Raw genomic sequence first — 2,442 nt, 5'->3', positions numbered from 1 at the left:
CTTAACCACTTTAGTATGACTAACTCGTGAACACACAGGAGCGAGGCAATTGGCTCCTCCGTTTTCCATCTCGGGTATGCAGTAGCAGCATGCTTTCTGAGTCACGCAGAGTCCATTTTAAAGAACGCGTGCTGTAAGCTCAGAGGGGCTAATCAAATTAGGCTGCTAACAAATGGCAATTTATAATGCTGAAACTAATGAGAGGTCGAAGAACTAAACTCTGCAAGGAGTTTTAATTATCCTGTCCTTTGTGACTCCACAAGAACATTTTTAAAGGAACACTGTCACCAGTATTCAACTGGTACTTTAAGTTTCACTAAGATTTACATAATGTACTACAGAAATGGGAAATACGTACTTTCTTTCAAGTAAAGCAGGGATCTAAATCCTTCTCTTCAGAGTTCGAAAAAAGCACTGTCTTGCTTTGATGTTCAATTAGAATACCATTTATTGAATCCTTTCTTTCCTATAGCACTGATGGAGAAACACGGAGCCTCTCTTAAAGGGAATCTCTAGATTGGATAGAGTATATTAAAAAAAAAAAAACTGTAACAAACAAAATAACTACACCAGACTTTTCTGTCCTTGTTTCCTGTGCCATTTCACTTTCACTCTTTTAACTTTTTTTTTTTTGCCAGTTTGTTTGTGCTTTATTGATGCTCAGACTTTGACCATGAACTTTAGCAGCAGGTACAGCTGTTTCTTCTGCTGCTGCTTCTTGTTCTTCAGCCTCTCCTTGTGCTTGTTGAACCTGGAGCATGTGTTTTCTTGAGCTATAGATCCATAGGCTTGTATTCCTTGCCCTTGTAGAATTTCCGGAGTTTCCCTTTCTAAGTGCCCACAGTGAGGACGTGGGTAATGGATTTGCAAACAACTAGGATCTTGCAGAGCTTGGATGCTGTACCACCTGTCACTTTGGTGACCTCCAGCTAGGACAGCTCCACCTTCAGGTCACCCAGCTGTTTCAGCACCTCCATCTTCTTGCCGCCAAGATCTCAAGCCTTAATCTTGGCCATGGCTGCACAAACTGCTGCCACTGCCTGCTCTGAGGGAAACAGTTTTTTTCACTTCTTATTTGCACTTTCCTCTGCCACATATACATCCACACACACCACCACAACTACCACATCCACCGTTTCTGCAAGTCAAAGTGTTCTTCATCTCTCAGAGCCTAACTCCTTTCTAGGCTGTGTTTGAGATGGATTTATTTATTTGTTTATCTAGAGGGGAGTGTCAAAATTAAGTAACTGAAGAAAGTGACAATATGAACTAAATGTGGAACCTCTTGTGGAAAACTCAAATCAAAAACCTGCTACCCTTAAAAGCTAGAGAAAAGATTAAATCAGTGTCATTGGAAATGTTAGCATCAATAGATTGTGAGCACAGCTAGCCTGGAAAGGCTTTTGCTACCAAGAGGGTTAATTATCCAAAGGTAATATCTATCCATCAAGCCAATTTAAGGACAAAGAATGCATCTGGGCGAGGAGTTTTCTTTTATCAATAACTGTGTCAATAAAACAACAAATAGAACACAAAGAAATCGAGCACGTCCACATCATCAGGGCAGCAAGACAAGTAGCCCAGAGCATTGAAGGGTCTGGGTGTTGAACTAGTTGCCCTCATTATTGAAAAAAATGTTAAAGTATAAACGCAAACCCAACAAGGAAATTGGGAATGATGCGAATAACAAAAACTTTCTTCCCAAAAAGGAAGGAAAAAATCTGGAATTTCTTCTGCTAAACTTGTCATCACCACACCCCACCATGTGAAACTGTTACATTATTCTTTTAAACAATTAGCCCGTTGTTTTATGAGACAGTGTAGCTTAAGGGCTAAGAGCATGGGCCCTACAGTCAAACTAAGTCCCAGTTCCATCACTTATGAGCCACATAGTCTTGGGCGGGTTACTTTTTTCTTTCTAAGCCTCAGTATCCTCATTTGTAGAGCTGAGGTAATAGCCAGTCAGCAAGAGTCCAGGCTTTGGAGTCAAGACTGCCTGGTTTCCAATCCTCTGTCCTACCACTTACTGGCAGCGTGACCTTGAGCGAATTGCCGAACATCGCTGTGGCTCAGTTTCCCCCTCAATAAAATGGGCTAGATTGATTGTCAGGACTTCACAGAATCACTGCAAAAATTATAGAATATATGTGAAGCACCTGGTAAGAGCTCCATAAATGCAAGTCATTAGTACCTACCTCAGAAGGTTGTAGTAGGGATGAAATGAGGTATGAATGAGAAGCTTTTAAGCTTGGTAGAGTAAGTGCTCAATAAATGCTAGCTTTTTAAATGTGTTTTCCTTTTCACTCTTCAACTGGTTTTTGAGCTTCTAGAGGACAGAGTCTAAAATTTTTTTTCTTGATACTATAATATCTAGCACTGTTATGTGCAAATAAAAGTAACTCAACTATAGCCAAAGGAAAGCATAAAAAAACAAGTCGCCAT

The 2,442-nt window shown here is 40.3% G+C and overlaps 1 pseudogene; it reads right to left on the bottom strand.

The window, feature by feature from the left end:
- Nucleotides 1-660: 660 nt before the first annotated feature.
- LOC116277354 (large ribosomal subunit protein uL29 pseudogene) lies at nucleotides 661-1,016 on the bottom strand (annotated as a pseudogene).
- Between the last annotated feature and the right edge of the window lie 1,426 nt (nucleotides 1,017-2,442).

The sequence above is a fragment of the Vicugna pacos genome, chromosome X (assembly GCF_048564905.1).
Source record: "Vicugna pacos chromosome X, VicPac4, whole genome shotgun sequence".
Taxonomy (NCBI): domain Eukaryota; kingdom Metazoa; phylum Chordata; class Mammalia; order Artiodactyla; family Camelidae; genus Vicugna; species Vicugna pacos.
Note: the sequence above shows the minus strand (reverse complement) of the source record. Positions and strands in the feature narration are given on the sequence as shown.